The sequence below is a fragment of the Falco rusticolus genome, chromosome 9 (genome assembly GCF_015220075.1).
Source record: "Falco rusticolus isolate bFalRus1 chromosome 9, bFalRus1.pri, whole genome shotgun sequence".
Classification (NCBI taxonomy): domain Eukaryota; kingdom Metazoa; phylum Chordata; class Aves; order Falconiformes; family Falconidae; genus Falco; species Falco rusticolus.
The window spans coordinates 39,202,028-39,224,720 of record NC_051195.1 but is presented as its reverse complement, the minus strand read 5'-3'; the positions used below and the strand labels follow the sequence as shown (position 1 = coordinate 39,224,720).

Below are 22,693 nucleotides of genomic sequence, written 5' to 3'. Positions count from 1 at the left end.
CACAGCACGAAACTGGTAACTGCTTAGTTTGTACCCGCAGCACCTGGCAAATGAGACACACTCGTAACTGGGACAGATCGGTTATTGCAGTCCTCTTACCTACTCAAAATCAATTGTCCCCTTACCCTGCTCAGCAATCCTCTCTACCAAGGAAATGTTCTCGACGACGAGAGACCTTTAAATCAGTCTGCATCGCTTCCACTTAGCTGGGCAGTGAACATTAAACGTGGAAGAGAGAAGAATCAAATGGAAGATACAAACACTAAAATTGCCTATCCAAGAAGCACATCTGAACAGAAACACAGTTGTTACATACTATGTCATCCTTCCTATTTATATCTAATCCATATAGAAAACGCTGTACTGCCATACACCCAGTCATGAAAACACATCAGCCTCACTCAAACCTCGAGGGGGCTGCTGGCAATTCTCAAGCTGCAGCCATGCAGGCACTTTCTTCTTTCTTTCACTGCTATTAGCATAAAGCCACCAGTCCAGACCAACAACTGGGACCAATTGCCATGTCCTACAACTTTTCAGGACGACTTCATACAAATCGATTAATCACTGTCTGCTCCAATTCCCCATCTGCAAAACATCAGCAAGTGATACTTTCCCAATTCTCATTGATGCTTTCAGTGATAGTTCTTACTTCTAGATACCAAAGACAAAATCAGAGGAAAGCATCACTCATTGTCCAACTAATATCATAAAGGTTTTACTTAACCTTCTACAGATATTGCCAAACAATTATCTGATCCTGGAAAAGCCCCCCCTTTTTTTTTGTTTCTCTGCATAGGTTCCACTATCAATTACACCAGCACTCATCAAAAACAGTGCTGGCCTTCAGAAGTGCAGCATTCAATGCAGAAGACAACAAGACAGCATTTTGGTTTGCATATGGGAACAAGCTGAGTTATGCTTTAACACAATATGCCTCATACACAAAATTTTGCTTCTTGCTTTGGTAACAAGGAAGATACAATAAAAGATATATTTATTAAAATAGCCAAATTGCATTCAACTCCCATTTTCCCCTACAGAAATTATTCCTTTTTTTCCCCCCTGATATTTTTAGGCGTTCACATGTCTGAAAATATTTACTCCATGTTTAGACCCTTTTTTTTTTTCCTCATTTTCTTGGGAATTTGTAAGATCTGTGTTTCTGCTTTACTAAGGTTAGTTACCTAAGATTACTAAATAATCAGGACTATCTTTCAGAAAATGGTGAATGTGATATGACATGTTTTCTAAAATATAATTTCACATTCATACTAAACTCAAAACTATATGTGGACAGAAATTATATGATATTCTTTTATTTAAACTATTTTTTTTTTAAAAAAGGGGGGGTGAGTAGTCTGAATTACGTTGATATTGATGGCAAGCCCCAATGATAAATACTTTTAGAAGTAGGGGATCTCATCCTCTGAGCTCTCAAGGCTTTTACTCAAACATTAAAATATAAAATTTCTTGCTTTTTCATCTTTCATTCTAAGCTGAGAAACAGTGTGGAACAAGCAAAACATTTATATATGTACTGTAATTTTAAAACCCCACTTAGAGTCAAAGCTAGATTGTCAGTTCATTAGTGCTAGTTTCAATTCAGCATCTCATTTGCTAAAATTTTAGCAGCAAACAAGCAGTGGGATTTTATTTTAAAAGTATATTTAGAACACATTATTTTAATTATTGATAGTATTAAATGTGGAATTTAAATGCACTCAAATCCACTCTTCCCTCAATAAAAATAATTCTAATCACTTTAAAATGTCACATTAAAAAAAAAAATCCCTCAGTTGATTGTTATCCATCCTGTTTGGTGCCCTTTTGATCACTGAGCTCCTACCCTTAGAGAAATGGCTATGGAACTTCAGTTGGATCCTGGAAGTTGGCTCTTCACAGCTGATAGACTGACTATTGTCTGTAGCATGTTGCAGCACTCTTGCTTATCCAGACTATTGTGTTGCCTTCCTGTTGCCTTCCCCTAGAACCAACTATTAAATTAAACCAACATATTTACACATATTACCATCCAACACAGCTATCGCCTGACAACTTCGAATACTCAACACTTAAAAGTTACAGCTCAGTTATGTTTTACACAGTGAAATCACAACAAAATCACTTCTAAGCCTTATTTAAGTAAAGACCAATGGATTTTCCTTCCCAATCTCAGTAGCCCAAATAAATTTGGTGTCTTTAAGGGTTAAGAGCACTTAGCTACTAAGTTTCTAACATAAGACTAACTTAATTTACTTCTATTGCAAGGAGACAGTTCAAACTCCACTTTACAGTGAAAGTGGGTATATCTAATCTCATAGTCCGTGTTTAAAACCCTGCATTGAAATACTGCTGAAGAGTAACAGAGTAGTATAGTTTAGCATGATGGTCTGTGCTCACGAAAGCTGAAAGGACTAGAAGGACTGACCAACTTGGTAGCTTTTATATTGCTCATCAGTCACCTATGATATTTTCAAACAACAATGATCTTATAATAAAGATGAGCCGCATCCCATTTCAGAAGTGCATCAGCACCCAGTGCCCTGCTAAGCAGAAACCCTCCTCCCCTTCCTTCAGAACTGAAACTCACTACTCAAACTTTAGACTTTGAGACATCACTAAATTGCAAGTTTGGACTATAATTCTGCTAACAGAGCCTTCACAACACCACACTTTAACTTAATGCTTATAATTAAAGCTTCTATTATGCATCTTGATGTTGTAATTCTACAAAGAGACAGACAAATACTAGGTACTTTAAAAGGACATCAAACAGCCTAATCCAGCATTCCACAGTGAGAGGCGTCCTTCCTTTTCTGAATAAAGTAAGGCAAAAGTAACTTTTGTTGGTCAAGAGTAAGTTATTTATCATCTTCATTAAGTCAAGCACAGAAGGTGCAACATGATGTACTATAAACAGTAAGACAGGTGGCCGTGCTTTTTCAGTAAATTTTCAAGTCCAGCCACACAAGGTAGAAGTCCATTTCCATGAAAAACTGATTTATTTAATGCATCCACATTTGAGCTCTTTAAGAAAAAGCTGTGAGTTTTCTGATCCATCTATGTTTTTCAAAAACAAAAGGTCAGATACAACATGAAATTACCCACTGATCAACAACCCTCTGCTGCTGTAAATTTCATTGCTACCCAGCCACTCTATTGGGGACAAGCAGCTCTATTGCCCTAACCTGGAGGGCTGGCATGAGCTCAGCACACACGGCTCGGCAGCATCGCAGCACTCCCAAACCCCAGGCATTCTCAGCTAGATCATTTCAGCCGCACCAAATGCTGGTTTTGCTTTGTATACCCAGAAGCATCAGTACTGCTTAGAGCTGGTTGATGAGGTTGCAACATCTTGTAACTTCTATACCACGGTATGTCTTTATTATACATTCCTCCTACATAGTAGTCTCATCCTTCCAATTCCAGTGGCACATGTTACTGGCATTGTCTCAGAGAATTAGCATTTTTGGCCTATTTTTCAAAGATTATTTTACCACCAATTATTCATGGGCAATAAACTGTTACATCGCATTCCACAACAGTTAAGGGTCCTCTCTATTTATTCCAAGTATCTGTATCACCTGCTAGATTCATACATCTAGCTCTAAATTTTCAAATTAAAAGCACCATTTCTGGCTCTCATGATTAAAAAGAATACCATTTAAATATGACCAGAGCCTGAACAAGCACAAACCTGTGAGTTCTCCCACATGTATTAGTCTGGAAATCTGAAAGCTAATGATCAATATTTAAATAATCTATGTCAGCAATAACTCCCCTTGCAGATAATATGAACATGCCCATCCCGCTAGGAAAGCAAGGTACATTATGCAGGAAAAAAAGAAGAGTTTACAGCATTTAGCCCAAAGTCACTGTGGGGGGGAGAAGCAAAACAGTAGGATAAGAGCAACCAGTGATCTAGCAGAAGAGAGAAGAGTTCAGATCATCCCCTCATATCCAAACCAATAACCAACGTATCTTTCAAATCACCCTGATCCTTTCCGTGATATGCAAAAACCCCTCCACCTCTTAAAAGCTCCACAATGCTTCCCTGCAGGATATGTTGGACCCCTAACATTTCCATATCTGACATCTGCCCTGTGTTTAAAGGCTGCTCACCACCTCTTGTCCAGCTGTCAGAGCTTCTAGTTTCCCTGATATAAACATCTCAAAAGGGCAAAGTAATAAAGACAGAAAAGAAGAAGAAAAAGTAAATTGGAAGCAGCTCACAGTAAGTTATTAGAAAGAAGAAATACTGAAATGATGGAATTTCCTTCACATTTACTTAAACAAAAAGCCCCATTAAAAAGTGCTTGAAGCTGCAACAAATTCCACTCTTGGGCGCAGAATTCAGGTTTGGCTGGCTATGCTGTACACAGCCTGTTGGCTCTGACTCATGAAAACACTTATTTCTCTTTGAGAAAATAGAAACTAAAATTGCTAAGCAAAGTAATTTCCAACTGCAATGATTAAAGACGTGTGTTCTAGGGTATTATGACAATGCAAATAGACATTTGAAGTATACTAACAACACATGTTACAGCCTCAGGTAACTGAGGCTTGCACTCATTTCTCAGTGGAGAAATACACAATGAAAATTGGGAAAGATTTTATAAACAAAACTATTACCAACACTACAGTCCTTGTTTTCTTAAGCTAATAACATGTTGAATCCCCAAAGTGCTGGACTGACAACTGAAGTAATTATGAAAATGAGAAAGAAATAAAAGTTGACTACTGACAGGCTTGTCAATGGGAAAAGCAAGCTGAAAATCTTGTACAGCATACCTAGTACTTATGTAGTGAGGTACCAACAAAAACCAGAGGAAGGCTACTGAGTTGGAGGACATTAGATGTGGCAGGACTGGCAATATAGAGGCTGTCTGCATCTGCATTTCATCTAGTGGATACTGTCTCAGGGTTTAGTGTCTCCAGGTACAAACTGGTCATTTTTTAATCAGTAACATTCCAAAAAGTCTGTATGTACTGTTCATCAGTCTTAAAATAACGTCATCATTCAAAACACAGCTAAATGGAGAAAATGCCTAATGAAAAACAACAGTCAGTTATCTCACGAAGTGGTCCAAGACCTACTCTGCATTTCTTGCAGCAATTTAAGATCAATTGTCTTGGCCCTGCCTCTCATGGACTGGCCTTACACTGCAACTTCCTACCCTCTTGAAACAGCCTACTATATACACACATATAAAAAAAGTATGCCTTCCAGTTCTCCTTCTGGGGCTTGCACGCTCAACTCTCTCCCCAGTTCAAATCATTTCAGTCTTTCCTATCAGGCCCCATTTTCTCGACCTCAAATGATTTGATTACTCTTCTCCCAGCCTCTCTTCAGCCAAGCTGTATCTTCCTGGGGCATTTGCCCTAACCAGATGCAGCACTTCAACTGAAGATTTACATGTAGATAAAAAAAAAGATTGCTCTGTATGTTTTACAGCCTACACCTGCATTTTCATCTCTCCTGATATAACATTTGCCCTTCTACAAGGATTCTGGAGAATTTTCACCTAATTACTTGTTTCCCTACCCTGTATTAGTGTATTTTATGATTTCTGTTAAGTGCAGAACTTAAATCTGTCCCTATTTATGCCCTAAGATTTTCTCAATTTTCTCAAAATAATTTTGCGCTCTTAAACTTGTGTCCTATGTATACGCATTCCCTCCAAGTTTTGGGGTCATTTTTAGTGAATCAATTTTGTAAACACACTCTCTATTCTATCATCAAGGTCATTAACGAAAAGACTGAAGTGAAGCAGAACGAGTACAGACCCAACAGACCGTGGCAAACCCACATTCAATACTACCATTTCATTTTGACAGACAATCATTAATAACCACTCACTAAGCACAGTCATCCAATGATTCTTGCTCCTACTCTACAACAGTTTCTTTCAGGCCACATTTCTTCACTTGTTTGTAAGATTACTGCATAAAACCAGTGCCTAAGAACCCACTAACATGAAGATACTAACATTCACACTCTTGTCAGTTCATGGGCCTTATTGTCATGTTACAGAAGAAAAATAAACTGGCATGACTATTTACTCTTCCTAAATTAGTAGTGGTTGTGACTCATCTTCTTGTTGCCTCCCAGAGGCTTATAGTCTGTGCAGTAATTTGTTCAAAATTTGGAAGATGAGAGAAATGGTCTGCCATTTCCTGGCTCTTTCTCCCCACTTCTTTTATTTTCAAGTCTTCTAGTACCTCAAATAGCAGCTAGTGGTACTGACATAGCTTCTGTTACTTTTTTTTCCTTTGACATGTCAAAGGATTAATTTCATCAGGTCCAGCCTAATAAATAACCTACCCAAGTACTAAGAAGTATGCAAAATGCTTGCTTCAGCTTTGCCATCCATCCTATATGTCTCTGTGCTTTTTATTTCCTGCTTGTGCTAACTGCTGCTCACTTATACTCCTCTTCTGCTAATGTTCCAAGGATATTTTCATAGTACTTACTTCAAGTACATCTTACAAAATTGTGCTGCCTACCAAAAACGCCGTATTACAAAGCCATGGATGTATTGGCAGCTAGAAGCACACTGCGGTGAGGGCAGCTCAGCAGGCAGCAGTGGTCCAGTGCTGCCTGCAGGCTGTGCAGCCCATCCAGAAAGGTCAAGACAAGGCCCTGGGAGAAGGAAAGCATACTTCAAAATGTGGTGGCCATTTCTAGCTCAACAGCAGTAAAGAGGAGAGATCTGCAGCAAGAAAGTAACAGGAACAGAACCAGAGCTCTGCAATCCAGACTTGCAATCACACCAGCTAGGGAAGACCAATTAGCAGATCGTTTGCAGCTTATTAGCATCACTTCTGTGTCAATTATGAAATCTGTTTCTGTACACCCAGCTAGGCAGACAGAGCTGGGTTGGGTGGGGGGGCCGTACTTTGTTCATATACTCATGCACATATACTGAATAAAGGATTGCAGATAAACAACAGGATTAAGCCTAACACAGATGATCCTGCAGATACTCTGGTTCTTGCAGCCTATTTGCTCTGATATAGTATAGCACACAAAACCAGCCACCCTTCTGTACGATCCTACATTGTTGCACCATTACATTTAGAAATGTTCGTTATTTGCTGTCATTGCCCAAAATTAAACTACATAATAGACTCTTATTATAGAACATGCATATGTGGCAGTTTAAGATGTAAATGTTTGATTTCATTATTTTAACATAGCAACAAAGAACAGGAAGAAAAAAGTTTAAAGACATCACTGATTCTTGTCAGATAACTAATACTTAAGTTTTCTTAAGTATATCGTAGGATATTCACCATGCACCCAAACTTTATTTCTTTTCACAAGAATTATACAGTGCTTACATAAAACTGAAAACTGTTCATTATCTTCTGTGTATGCTAAGCATGCTCATACCATTCTAGCCTTTCCCTTTATTGAAAAATTTCATCTTGCCATAAATACCAGAGACCAAAAGTAGGATACTGTAATACAATTGTAAATTAATAAAAATGAAGTTAGAATGCAAAAGTATCTTTAAAATTAATTTTCCCTAGGATTATCCAAAATTCATCTGACATTGTATAATTTCATAACAATACTTTATAAATAGCAGAGCAAAATCTAACAAGTTAACATTACAAGAAAAAGAATGAATATACTACTTGTGGAGGTTAAGATGGTAAATTAATACGTCGCTTTTGGGGACTATCTGACTTTATCTGGTTAAAAGAACAAATATTAATGTTTTTGAAGAAAAAAAAAAAAAAAGTACCTTTCCAGACATACACTCTGCTTTGTCCACCATAGGAGGAAACTAAACCACTGCTTTATCATGACTTAACAAGATACTGACCATCAGCTGAACTGCATTAACTGACTAATGCACTTCTAGTCCAATTACTCTAAGAAGCAAAACGTGTTAGTATAAGCCGCTAGTGAATTAACTATATACACTCAAGAGAATCTCAGACAAGATACTAACAGAAGAAAATTTACATTGCAACTGCTCAGTCACTGATTTACAGCTTACCACATTTTTCCTGATGTGGCAAAGTAATTTACAAGGACAAATATTCAGGCCTGAACTGCTGGGATTTTGAAGGGTTTTTTGTTTGCTTGCTTTTTGCCTTAAAAAAGCTAAATGTTTTGGAAACTAGTAAGAATGTTACAAATGTTACTTCTTTTTATTGATCTTCTTAGCAATATTGAATACTAATACTAATCACTATTAGACAAGATTTTACTGGCCAATTTGAAGTGGGCTGGCATTCAGTATATTTTGAAAAAGGCATTAAAAACTGTGTTTGATTTTCTTTTACATGAAGTAGATTAATTACTACAGCTCCCATACCAGTCATTTCAACTCAGAGCTCAAGAACTCAATGTGTTTGGGGAAATTTACATCGTAAGAGGCATGTCACCTTCCAGATGTGATTTGCACTGCTGCTTCATGCGTCACAGCTATTTCCATCAATACAAAAACCTGACATTGATGCAGGCTCCTAATAGTACCTTTAAACTTGGGGAAAAGTAAGAGCTCTATCTATCTAGTTCACATCTGCTACATGGTTAGCTTCTATGCCCTATTCATAACCATATTCAATCCAAATACATGTTCAGTTTAGCAAGTCTCCAACATAATTTGAATAGTTAGCACAGCCTGTATTCACAATGCTTGTTTATGCTTAGTTTTAGCTGCAAGCTCAGTTGCATCCTGTCTATATGGGCAGGACCCATAACAAGAAATAACTGCTGATTAATCTATGCCCAGAGAAAGACTGAACTATGCAGGTGAGCTTCTGAATTAAATCTAATTTCTCTCATATATAGATATGCACACCAGTTACATTAGCAAAATCATCTGCTAGCTCATAAGAATTCATTGTAATGTAGTTTCATTATGCTGCTTTGCATATCCTCCAAGAACACACACTCACACACCACACTCTCCCCATAGAAGTTAACAGATTTTAGAACTATTTCTGTAGGAAGACAGACAGCACAAGATCTGTTTCCTCTTCTCACTGAACTGGGGATGTGACAGTACTGGAACAGCCAGAACACCCAGATCCTATCCCCAGTTCTATCTACGCTAACATCCTCCAACAAGCCAAGCCTCTGTGCCCATCCGTTTTGGCTACTTAAGATACCATACCAAAATAAATTTGTTGAAATCTCTAGACTGAAAGACTCAGAATTCTGGTAAAAAACCAAAAGGTGAAGAACATGCTGAGAACTGAGTTCACCCAGATTAATTTGAAATTTCTAACAGTAAAAGGAACACTGAATGCTTACATAGCAAAGACAAGAAATAAATCCTCAAGCCTTTGCTTGTCAGAGGAAGCTTTGTTTCTGGACATCCATCACAAGCAGCAAGAGAATGTGGCCGTATAAATCAGCTGACCCTGATTCCAACACATTTAAGCTTGGGTAACAGCGACATACAATTTGACGGGGAGGCTGATGTAATAAATACCCAGTGGAAACCAATGCTGTAGTGGCCCAGTTCTCATTGCTCGAAAACTTTAAGTGCTGGCGTCTTTTCCATACTATCATACCAGCAATGGTTACTGTCTGAATGGGTAAGTTAAACCTTAAGACATTATTGAAGCAATAGTTTTGCATATTCCTTCCTGAAGTATTTACCAATAAAATGAGTGCACCAGCCTTCTCTCCTTTACATTTACTTCCCCTTTGGGTTGACAGCTCCGCAACTTAAAAATTGGCTACTTTGAAACTGTAAATAAAAATGTAATGAGCAAACTCTGTATTAAGGCTCACAAATGTTTGAAACCAGAACACCAGAGTTTAATTCTTCTATGTTTTCCTCTGTTATTTTTCTTCTCCTTACTGCAAAGGATCTGAAAGAGCTGAGTAAACAATGATCTCACTAGACTCTGTAAGAGGCAGATCTTGCATAAAGTGTAAAGATGCAAAGCCTGTCAATTTATTACCCATTTACTTATATAACAGATAGTGTTCATTTTTATTAGTACATCCTGCAAATTCACAGTATCTAAAAAAAGCATTCTAATAATTTGCCTAGCAATTCTACCTGCTTATCTTTTCTATTAGGCAGAGCTATAGTTCTGATCAAAACATAACTAAATATGAAATGAAGTGGCATACAAAACCTATGTCATTCATAACACAAAGCTTTCAAATGCTTGCAGAAACCTGAAGGTACCGGCAAACATATTTTCCTGTTATCTCATTCAATGAGAATAAAAAAGTCACAAGGCTGAAATTTAAACAGCATAAGAGAACAGGACTGATTCCAGCTGCAGAAGTGTCTGTATTTCCAATCCTAGGCTGCTGCCTAAAGCAGCAACAGCCACTGAAGTCACAGAAATTCTCTCCTGGGAGAAACTTCTGTCTGCAAGAGAGAGGTTACTGTAGTTGTAGAAGCAGGAGAACAGACATCATTAAAAAGATGACAAATACTGCTCTCCATTATCCTAGTCTAAATTCAAAATAATTTCTGCAGTACCAGTACACATTGATAAAATCCTAGCGCAACAGAGGAAAAATTTCCCTAATGACTAAAGAATCTCCAAAGTAATTCTGCCTTGAAAGTACACAAAGACGCCAGTATTTCCTCCAGGAAGATAGGTTTCTTTATAAAAATGTCAAATCGATTTTTGGCAGTGATCTGGTTTTCTTATTCCAACTTCCAATTTTCAAAATCATGACTTCATAGATCTTAATGTGCCAACAGGGCAAGAAGATAAACATGTTGTGACATTAAGTCCAAGTAAGCTTACAGGAAGGCCCTGGATCTGGCATTGTATTTTCCAAGGGACATACAGATGACAGGAAAACACATACACGTGTTTCCCCTTCTGCCCTCAAATTCAGAAATCAAGACATTTGAGTGAATGCTCTAGAGGAAGAAGAGTGTCATTTTCCCTCTCTAAAGTCATTTGGACAATTACAGCCTGCAAACAGTACTAAACACTTGAAGGAACTACTAAGTAATTAGACTGCAGGTGTGTCATTTAGTTTGTAAAGCCCAGATAAGAGAAAAAAGAAATTACTACACCTGTTTGACCATTAGCTTTTCCAGGAAGTTCCTACTAATATAGAAAGTTACAAGTGTCCATGTTTCAAAAGCCAGAATTCAAGTGACTAGCTTTGTATAGACCAATTTGTCTAGACGATTTTTTGTACTAGTATTAGACTAGTATTATTATGATTTTACAAGATCAGTAATAAAATGCTCTGTGAAAGCTGACTGGAAAACCATAAAGAATGGTTTTCCAGAACTGCATGGACATAAATGGCTAAACCCTCTGTAGAGTAATGGGAAGTCCTACATAGGAGATACTGTTTTGTTAAAACATACTTTTTGTTAAAGGAATACACTGTGCTACTATTCCCTTTCCTTGTGAGGAGGTAAACTGCTTGTGAGATGCAGGATTAAGGACAGCACTATTAAAGACAGAACTAGTAAACAAAAGCCTTCATGCCGCCCTGAGCTAGGGCACCTACCGACAATAAGGTAAAAATCCCACCTTTTATTAAAAGGGACTGAGGGTTTACCACCCTCCTGAAGATCCAAGTTTTTCTACAACCATTTTAGAGGAGCCCAGAGTTGGCCTTCACCAGTCCTCTACAGACTCAAAATCATCATCACCGCTTCTCATTAATGTGATATTATCAGGCAATGGAAATTCCTTTGTTAAGAGCTAAAGCAACTTCTCCTCACTCTGACAAATAAAAAAATAAACAAACTAAAAACCCCACACTAACCAAACAGGTTAATACTCATAAAATAAGGGGGGAATTAAAGACCCTTCATTTAACTTGATACACTTTCCTCTGTATTCAGTAGTTGTTGGGGGTTTTGCTTTGGGTTTTTTTTGAATATTTGCAGAATTAAAACTGCATGACTACACAAATAATAGAAACAGGTAGAGGAAAATGATTCAAGCATTAATTTATGTGCTAAAATTCTATTTATTGCCTACAGTCATCGTGGGGGAGGACAGATAGAAGATCATTGTGGGGGAAAGTGAGGGGCAAGCTGTTTCTTGAACTGCTTTTCAGTTGTTACCAACTGTGTGCAGTCCAAAACAAGCTGCTAGGATCTCACCTCAGCATTCACACTAGAAAACATCGCCAGCACCTACCTCCTATCAAAGTAATCTGGCAAACTGGAGCAGCCATGCAGAACACCACTACACAGTACCAGTGCCTCCGCTATGGCAATCAGGACCTGAACCTCGAGTTCTCCTTAAAAATATGTAAATGAAAAATCAACTATTTGATCTTCCTTTGATACACCGAAGGTAACACTGAAATGTAACATGGGTATTTTAAACAAAACTGTCCTCAGTTAAGTCTACGACCAGTTTAATCAAGAAAATATTACTACTAGGTAAAGAAATGATTTCTTCCTCCCCATTGTAACTTTAAGCAGGTATTAACCTCTTCATAAAACTATAGTAATTATACTATAGAGGCATAAATTATTGTCGTTTCTATAACTTTTCCTTTCTCATGAAATAACTCTGACTTTGGAGACAAAAGCTGTTTTATACAGTCTCAAAGAAAATTCTCCTGAAGAGACCTTTTTTAAAAATCGAAATGCTTCTTTTCTTTCTTGTAAAAGACTGAAAAGCAAATGACAATGCTGTTCTTTTAAAACATTTATGCTGTTGTCTGCTTAACAGCTGATTGCAATTAAAATTTATTTTTGGCCTCTTTCTGTCTTTGTTTATATCAGTAACAAAAAAAATAAGATAAAAAGAAAAAACCCAAGTCTTGCCTGTTGCTGAGCTTGTTGCTTCAACTAATTATACAGTGCATTGGTGCACCCTGCTTAAAAGCCATGATGAACTTATCTGGTAGGTCTGAAACTTTGTCTGAGTTTTATTAGGAGAAAGAGTGTTCTGGCTCCCTTGCTCTAATTATTGTTGTGTGCATTGTATCTAAGTTACGCTATATCCTACCAACAGCTAGAATTTGTTCTGAATATTTTGTAATATGTGTCAAAACCCTCTATTTCTTGTACAAAAAATTAATGCTTGCTTAGTCAAGTTCCTCCTAATTTATTACAATTTAGAACACAGAATTTCATAGTTTGGTTAAGTCCTTTTAGCAAAATGGCTTGATCTATACCAAATCTTCACAGAAATATTCTTCAGAGGAGTTAATCTGTCCACAGACTCGGCTGCGTCTCAGGATAATTGAACAGCAATTTCTCCGCACTCCTTTTCTTCCTGAGCTGGTGCCTCTTCAGTCTCATGTGATGCCATGCTTACTGAAGGAATTTACTGAGCGCTCCAAATGATCAGCTCATAAGAACAAAGAACGCTAAAGATGACCAGTGTGATCAACAAGTAAATCAGAACCACAGAATAACTGAGGCTAGAAAGGACTCAAGAAGAGGTCTCTAGTCTAACCTCATGCTCAAAGCATGACCAAAAGATCAGATCAGGTTGCTCAGGGCTTTATCCAGTTGGGTCTTAAAATCTTCTAAGGAAGGAGACTATACAGACTCTCATTCAAATGCATGACTGTCCTAACGGAGAGAAAAGAAGGGGGGGAAGTATTTCTTACAGCCAGTGGGAACCTTTCTTGTTTTAATTTATGTCCATAAATCCATAACATACTTCACATGTTTCCTGATTAAAGTTCCTACTGCTTATAAATAAGTGATTTTCACAAAACAAAGGAGCACATTAGTATGACTGAACAAATGAAGACATTATTATGTCCCATATACAAAAGGCCTACTGGCATTCCCATATCAACTCAACAGGCCAGCATCACACAGCAGTAGTGAATTATTTTTTTTTGTTAGAAATTTCTCTTTTTTGTAGAAAACAAGGAATTACCACTGAAAATTCTCAGAGTTCACCTCAAGAACAGCATTTCTGAGGTTTTATTGGAGTAATTATCAAAATTTGAGTGTTATTAATATTCAAGGCCATTCATAATTACAGACAAGATAAATATCATAATTGATTCACATCTTTGGATGACAACACGGACCCTGGCATTCAGCATTCATGTCTCTACTCAAATGAATTCCAGACAAGCTAGAATAAGAAGGGGAACAACCTGGAATACTGTTGTGCATTTTTTTATTGACACCATCAAAATAAAGTGAGAGGGTAGAGACATGTGGAAAGAAGCACTACAACCAGCATAACCATTTTCAGGCCTGCCAGAAACAGCTAAGTTTGAAGTAAAACAATACTAAACCAAATTAATATTTAATGTTTTCTGCTGTGAAAATGCCAGTAAAAATAATATCCAAAGATGTTTAAAGAGTTTAGAAATATTATTTAGGCTTTGGATTCTTGTTCAAACAATTTAACATATTCTATTTACTATGTATGCAGGAGATAAAATATCTCAAAAGTTAAAATTTATCAATAAATGAATGACATATCAATCCTAACTCCTGTACAAACAGCACATACAATCCTTATCAAAGGAAAAGAGCAATATAATTTAGTAATTGATACTTGAAGTAGTATTTTTCACAGCAGAATTAAGCAATTCAGTTGAGCATGACAATCCAACAGTCATACATTTTCCATGTTTTCTCTCCCAAAAACCTCACGTATTCATTTTTCACGATTCTTCTGCAAAGAAGATCTTGCCAGCACCTAGAAACGTTCCTGGAGCTGCACAGTCACAAAAAGCAACTTCAACTTGAAAATGTCACTCTCTATCCTTAAGCCTTAGCAGCTCTCTGTTCTAGCAGAGATGACAAGACTCTACCATCTTCTGTCTGTGCACACTGCCCGTTCCTACCAGAGCAAGAATCAAACACAGTGGAATTGCCCGGGTACCATTCCAGCCTGCAGCTGCAATACCAGACAAACAGGCAGAGGAAAAGCTATCACAAGTAAAAACTTAATAGAGAAAAACATAATGAAGAAGTGTTAAACAGCTTAATATATGTGATAATTATACAGCTGAATATGACTGCTATAATTATTAAAATTTAAACGGATGGATTGACAAAACACATTACTAAATTAAACTACCTTTCTCCCAAAAAGGAAAAGCTCTTTATGAAAATACATTTGGACAACAGAAGGTATTTATTCTCAAAAAATGGCTATTTCCATGTAAAACTTAGTCTTAAACCCAGCTATCTAAAAGGAGAAGATAATACAAATACCTTTTTGCTAAGAGGAAAGTTATATTCTCCTTGCCCATCCTATCCTGAAACAATGCATTTCAAAAGAAATGTCCATAACATTTTAAAAAGCTTCCCTGAAAAATTTGTGGAAGTTGCCTGGCTTTGAGAATTAAAAAAAATTAGGAGCACCCTAAAACCAGCATTTTCAATGAATACTGTTGCTCATCCTGCAGCCCTGCCAAGCTCACACTGCAGCATTCTTCCCTGGTTCTCTTAGAGAACAATAAATCAATCTATATTTAAAAATCTATCAAGCATCCATAATCAAAGGATCCTAAAGTTCTTGTTGGCAACACCTTTTTTTAACATACTTCAACAGTAGTTACATATTTTAATAGATGATACCTGGGGAGTTTATAAGTACTGCATAGATTTGTTGTGCGTAATAGTATCCGTAACAGACACCACAGAGAATGCTGCAGTTTACTAATCACAAGTTTTATGAAGCTTTGCTGTCTATTTATTAGCATGCTTCAAGTACAGTATAATGGAAAAATTTAGGGAACAGGCAGAACACATAATCAACTTTTTTTTTTTTTTTTTTTTAAACTTTCCCTCCCTTTCCCCCACCATGACCTATTTTCTTGAATAACATGCAGACCTAGAGAGGACATTAACCTGTTTCCACGTCACAGTACAGCTCACGTACCGATGTGCTGAGATGCATTAGTTGGTTTTTATTGATCCATTTATAAGCCCATTCTACTGGGAATACCAGCTGGAGGATGAGAAAGTCTTTTGCTATCCTCTGCTTTGTGACACACTTTACTGATTAACTATTTCTCAAAATACATTTATTTTAACATTTTGTTGAAATACTTACAGAAGATGCCTCCTCTTCAAACAGTCTCCCACGTCTGAATCACTCTTACATATTTTTAGTCCATTCATTATTTTCAAAAGTCAAAATATAATAAATCACACACCTTTTTTTAAAAACAAAAACATAAGAACTACACGCACCAGACATTATCTACTACAAATACTGGTTTGTATTTTACCAAGTATTAGAAATGAACAATCTAGCTTGTCTTTACTCAAGTGTAAAATGCTAAAACAAGTTTCATGCAAATAGAAGAAAAAAAAAAAAAAAAAAAAAAGAACAACAGCTAGTTTCCCCTTGATTCCCTACAGGCTTCTCACATGTGAACTGTTCTCTCCCCCAGAGTATACAGTCCATACTTCTGTATAAATCTTGTTGAGCCAAACTGCACCATAAAAAAGGATTCTAGACAAGACACTAACGTGTGATCATTATTTATTACAGTTCATTCTACCTGCTTCTGACTTTAGCATTATTAACCTTTGAACTGGCAATTGCTTACTGCTTATTTGCAATGTATATACTCATGAAAACCTACCTTTGTGCCAAGAAGTAGTTATACCGTTTTTTAATCTTGACTACATTTTAAAAATAGATCTCTACAATAAACTCACATTCACTGTTCCAATTTAAAAAGGATGGGAAAGCAGCTGAGCTTTAACTGCCTGAATTTTCGGCGCTGTAAAAGGCGACAGAGGAAAGCAATTCCAACAGCCAGGCTTCTAGCCTTCAGATTCAAGGACTGTAAGCTTGACCAAACCCACACATCAAATCAATTATGGCAGAACATAACAAGCCAGAGCCTACTGCAAAATAATTAAGCAAAAGATCACAAGTGTTCATATCCCATAACACTTTTACAGCTAACCACAATTCAGCAAAGTCCTATCTGTAACATAAAATGACATCGTTTCAGGCTTGGATGTCCAAAAAGAAGGAAACATTCACAATTTATAGCTATGAGTTTTAAAAACCTGATTTCTCCAATTCTCAAGAAAAACCCCGATTTCTCCAGTTCCCAAAAAAACCCCGAGGATTCAGATGTTTTGCTTTTAATGACAGAACCCCTGGGAAATGAGTGCAGTGCAGTCAAAGCAGTGGGAAAAAATGACAAAACAGATACAGATCACATCCTGTATACCAGAAATGCTATGCAAAGAAAGAAGATTCTGCTCTAAGTGGGATCCTCAAAGAAAGAGAGAGAAAAATATGGGACCAAGGATACATCAGACAGCATGATCATAAGCCTCATTTCATTAGTAACTAGGCAGCAAATTATTTTTATTGCCCGCAGAAGCATCTGACCAAAATCAGTTTTCTTCCAACACCTTTTGAATCAGTTGGCCAATTTCCAACATTTTGAAATAAAAAACCAGAGATCTCAAAAACAATTGTGTTCTATAGACTACATGAAAAGTGATGGTCAGGTAGAGGAAAAAGCACTTTTAGTGAGGGGAAAGTAGGAAATTTCTCCTCATATGTATTTGATTTGACAGTAGGTCAACCAGTACAGACTACCCACAGCACTGTCCGTTGTTAATGGAGGAGAACACGATTAAGGATTGGAGAAGAAGGGAGAAGGGATAAGGAGATAAAAAGACAATCCAAATACATACAAATGTAAATTTTATTATTTCTGCAGCTCACAGAAACTATGACCTGCAGACAGTAACTTGTTTTAATAGCCTTACAATTTGAGAATAACTTAGACAAGTATTCACATTTCTTGACCTCCTCCTGTTAAGTAGGTCACCTAGAAATGTCTTACCTCAGAATGAATGGGAAAATGGATTACACACTCCCATCTGCGTATTTCAAATATTCTGTTGAACATATTTTATGAAATCCACAGAAAAAAATTTCCATTATGCTTTTTACACCATTAAGCACAACGAGGATACTCAATGAACCACAAAGTAGACATGCAATAATGGTAATATACTCTGAAAGGGCTTCCACAGATAAATACAAACCTGGATACAACATGCATAAGTGTTGGTGGGATGACTCAGCTCCTAATGGTCTTTCATTTAAGTTCATTTTCTTAGCAGCAGCCTGAGGTTATTAATAAACTCCCAGTATGCTACTTAAAGCTGTGGATTCATTTTCCTGTTAATGGTAGCAATAGGTTCTTTGTTAATGGTTTTAAGATAATACTGGGTTTTGCCATATGGTTGGATTTGTATGAGGTTTTCTCATGAAAAGCCAGAGAGTGTAAGAAATTGTTGCTATATTTAACTCCAGTGTCCTCACACACACAGCACACAATTGGAATGGACACTGTTCTAGTAGTTACAAGTGGAAACGATGCTCAATATTTACGGCATGTTCTGTTTAAGAGGACTACAGGGACTTTAAACAAGAGAACATATGGATAGATCAGAGGATTGGTAATGCAATACTGAGCTTTTCACCTCTAGGTCATTGGTTCAAATCTAAACTGGTTGGTAACGAAGGCAAGCTATTATAATCTGACAGCTCTGGCCTTTGCAAATTGATTTGTCACGCTCTGTCCAGATCCCATCAAACACAAGATTCACCATTACAATTTGCATTCCTAAAAACAACTTCACCCCAGCAAAGTAAGAAAAATTTGAACTGAGACAGAAGTAATCTCTTCCTCCTCAGGCACCATCTCCAGACCAGGACCTAAGGTGACTGCCAGAGGAACAGTAAAAATTACACCATCAGCAGCACAGCACATCATTCTGCGGATAAAGATTACTTCCACCTCTCAGCTACCCAATTATAATCACTTCTGTACCAGTACAAAGGTTTCAGGAATTTTTATTACTAAAGACAACAAGAAAGAAGAGACACCAATATGCAGGTTTTAAAACTGAAATTTCACAGTGCTGCTCAACGATTTTTTTAAATAGATGATGTTCAAAGATCCATTTCATAATGCTGAAGGTTTTGAAGAAAACTGTCACAGTGCTCTATAAAAGGAATAGAAAATTTAATATCCATTTTGTTATGATGTATCTGTAGCCAAAGTGTTCCAAGGACACTTGTAGCAGCAACACTTAAGAATTCTATTTCCTGCAGGTGGTTTTAATTCAGAAACTGATCTGTTTACAAGTTACTATGAATGATATTAGGGAAGTCATGTTTTTACAGTATTTCTTCAGAAATATGTTAGAAAATGTACAATTAGTCCATAACAACACATAACATCCTGCATACTTTCATAACTTGAACAAAAACGGTTTTAAGCCTCAAAACCGTAAGCCTAGTCTCCTCCTTTACCTCATAATAGTTTGGCAACAATCACAACAAATGCCCTGCAGGTACCACAGTTCTCCACTTCACCAAGTGATAACTGCTACAGAAGCAAACAGAGATGCCACACAATACAGCACCTTTAAGATCACCTTTTCTTCACATATTTAGGACACTACACAACAAAATCTACTAGAAGTTTTACACCCCATGAACACAAAATGTTACTTCTAACATTTAAGGCTACAACAGAACACATACAGCTCACAAATCTTGGAAAGTGTCGAAAAAATAATAGCCTCCTGCCTTCCTTGCAGGTTCCTTGGTTTTTACTAAGATGTTGATAACATACTGAAGCTTTTCGTTCCTTCTCCAACTACTCCAGAAACAGAATGCTTACTGTAACTTCAGGAAAGCCACAACAGGTTAACTTCCCAAATGAATGATTGTACGTAAGTTCAACAAGCTGAATGATGAAGCTGGCATGTAGTCTATTGCTATAAAATCAGAGTAGCATAGCCAAGAGATGCCCTAGTTTGGCTGAACACTAGTCCCAGTCCCATAGGCAATGGCTGGTGAGATCCACCCAAACCTTTTAACTTTTTCAGGTCACAGAACAGGAAACCCTATGCATCAATTGACATAAAGGACAAAAAAGGAATAAACTTCATGCTAAACTTGCATGTCAAGAGACACAATAAAGAGACCTATATATATTGTGTCACTTCCCTGAGAAAATGTCCAGGATACTGCTAGGAGACAGTTCCTTGCAGTTTCACACACAGGGTGCAAGCCTAGGAAAGGAAGCTGCCTATGCCCAACGGCAAAAATCTTAAAGGCTGCCTGTTATTTGACTTGCAGTTAACAGGAACAACAGAGGAATCGGTTCAAGATGATCAAAATTCTTTGACAGTAACAAAATTTTTTGCTGCTGCTCTCTACCATGAAACATTGCATGTCTGTGCCAGGGAATGACCTTCAGTGACAGAAATACATGGTAACTTTGGAATGGTGACTGCAGCCACTATTGATAGAATAGAAAGAAATTAAAAGGCAAAGTTCAGACCAAGGCAAGAAGCAGACTATTTCAGAGAACAAATTAAAATAAACTGTTTGAATAAATGTGGGTGGAACATATGCTGGGAAACTGAAGGATGTGTAAGGGATTTAAGTTTCAGAAAGTTGCATGAGAAAAATGAAAAGACTAGCAAGTTCTACAGGTGCCAAGAGGCACTTTTATTATAAGAATTACACTTTTATTGCTTCTGAACAGTTAAGTAAGCAGATTTCTAAAAACAATAGCTATGACTTTATTCTTTCATCCTCCTACCTCTGTTTTCTTTTTGTATCACCTGCTGCATTTTGCATAGCTGCACCACAAGTTATTTGGGACAGCCACAACTGTTCTTTACATAGGTATGTTTATATAGTACTCAAACACAATGGAGACTAAATTCTGACCAGTGTGGACAGATCCTACTACAACTACAATAATGTGTCACCTAACAGCTCTGCTAGTTTTCTTTCATCTCTAGGTAACGAGGTTTATAAAGCTCCACACACTAGGAAATAAACACACTTTCTCTTATGCGAATTTTCATGGAGAGTACATGGAAGGCTTAATGCCTAATAACATCAGCAGAACTGGATAAAGAAGGATTTAAATTCCCATTATCCTTTTTAATGAACTCGTGACTATAGTCTCAAAATAGACTGTTAACCCAGAACAGAGAACAGACATAATTTTTACATGCAATGACTGAAAGAAGTACACCAAAATGGTTTTGCAGCTGTCCCTAGCACAAAAAAACCCAAATTTCTAAATTCTCTAGGATAACTGTAATTAAGTTTGTCTGTACTGCACAAATCAAGCACACCCTTACCCTATCCAAAGAACACTTGGCAAGAAAAAATCCTCCCCCAAAAAAACAGAAAAGGCTCCTCTTCAATCCAGTCTGAATGATATGCAGCATACTCGATTAGATATACACTTGATCAGGTGCTGGAATAGAATTTAAAGAGTACCCTGTCCAGTGAAAATATCATTATTTCTATTACTTCCTAAATGAGAACAGATTTCAACAGACTCATTCAAATATTTTTAGCCCATACTACATTTTTGGTAATTGGTAATTATTTTTAAAAGCTGTCACGTTCAAGTTATGTATTACCTCACCAGTTTAGTTCTCAGCACAGCAGCACTTCCCTCTAGAAACAAACACGTTTGGTTTTGCTGCTATTGTTGCAATTGCTATTGTTTTTCAAAACTGCTATTCAATGTCAAGAATATTGCAGCTCAAAAACTTTCAGTCATTAATTTTCTTTCTCAAGTCTGAAAAGCAGCACAAGCTTTGAGAGGTTTGTTTTCAGTACACTTTCTTTCAAACTGCATGAGAAATTACACAAGTATTTTTCCTCCCATTTCACATGCCTATTTTTTCCATGATTATAACACTCAGAATTCATGCAGAAATCTGAAAAGCTCTTTGAATTCTTTTCACACGCATGATCAACCACTACAATACCCACAACTTCACTCAGCTGAAAGACCAGAAAGCCACAGTGGCTGCAACTTTTTGAAAGCAGAAGGTGTGTATTGTTATGGTTTCTATAGAGGGCTGTAATCCTCACGAATCCTCATTCATAATCCTCCTACTGAATGAAGGGTTTCAAGCGAAATCAGATCCTGGAAAAGCAAACAGCCTCTGCTTTTTTTTTTTTATGCTTTTGCATACTTTGGACCTACATAGTAAATGTAATACTATAACTGAGCAGTTTCTTCCAACCAACAGCCTCTGTGCAGATCTAACTTTTAATGGCAGTTGACCGTGTCTACTCACCAACGCGAAGCAACATCAGTGATACTAATTTCAATGATTCCCTGCTGATAAAAGACCTTTTTAGCTTCCAGTATTCTTTTTCCCCTCATACCTGACACTTCGTTGCCCTCCTGAGGCCGAGCAGCTGCAGGCGGCAGAAGGGCCCTCCAGCTTCCCCCCAGGCCGCGGCTGCCCGGGCCCCCAGGCGCAGGGGGCTGCACCGCCTCGCACAGCTCGGGGAGTCGCCGGTGGGTCTCCAGACAGACGAAGCAAACAACCAGCTAACGGTTGTGGGCTTGGTTTTATTATTTTTCCCCTGAGGGGACGGGGCAGGAGGGAAAAAAAAAATATCCCAAATAATCCCGAGAAGGGACCCGGTACCACAGCACAACCTGCCCCGAACCGCTGAAAGGAGCGAGCCCGCCCGTCCCGCCACTGCCACAGCCCCGCTGCTGCCGGCGGCACAGTGGCTCCAAACAGCCACAGCAGGACCCACAGAGGGAACGGGGGAATGGCAGCGAGCCCGAGCCCGTCCCCGGAGCGGTGAGTCCCTACCTACCGGCGCCAGGTCCCGCCACGGCAGGCGGCATCACCTCCCCTCAGCCGCCCTCATACCCCGCTGCTATAGCTACGGGGAGCGCGGCAGCCGCCTCTCGCGAGAGGCGCCATCTTCCCGCGAG

General features: G+C 37.9%; 1 protein-coding gene across 3 annotated transcripts in view; it reads right to left on the bottom strand.

Moving 5' to 3' along the window:
* The window catches only part of USP54 (ubiquitin specific peptidase 54), a 102,440-nt gene extending 79,747 nt beyond the window's left edge, over positions 1–22,693 (bottom strand). The window contains exon 1 of one of the 3 annotated variants that reach the window (XM_037399613.1): positions 22,573–22,693. The gene's annotated coding sequence lies outside the window, so the exon portion shown is untranslated. Of the gene's footprint in view, positions 1–22,125; positions 22,535–22,572 lie in introns of those variants that run through there. The other 2 variants (XM_037399611.1, XM_037399615.1) reach the window with 2 other exon arrangements.